Genomic DNA, 400 nt, shown 5'->3' with positions numbered 1-400 from the left:
AATCGAAACGTTGTCACTCGGAACCGATTTTCTCATAAGAAACAATGTTACAAATGGGGGATTGGTTCCTGAACCAAGGCCCGATACCGTTTTCACCAAAAATACCCCGCTCTTTTGTTCTCAGTCCGTTACAGACGAGGCACATCGCTACAGTCATGTATGTCTATTGCAAATAGCAGTCGTATGGATTTGGAAGGACTTCTCTGAGCTGACTTGGCCGGACTTTCCGAAGGGCTCCCTCCCGGCTGGAGTCTTCTCGGGAGTGCCGGCCGCAGGTTTCTCCGGCAGGCTCGTCCGAGGGCGCTTGGACAGACGTCCTCCAGGGAGGCGGGCGAGCGCTGTCAAGCCGAAGCGGAGGTCAGAAAGTGGCTGGAGCGCGGGGAGCTGCAACTTGAAACGT

Source organism: Alligator sinensis, unplaced genomic scaffold (genome assembly GCF_000455745.1).
Source record: "Alligator sinensis unplaced genomic scaffold, ASM45574v1 scaffold158_1, whole genome shotgun sequence".
Lineage (NCBI taxonomy): Eukaryota > Metazoa > Chordata > Crocodylia > Alligatoridae > Alligator > Alligator sinensis.
The sequence above is the reverse complement of the archived record's forward strand: the minus strand, read 5'-3'. Positions refer to the sequence as shown.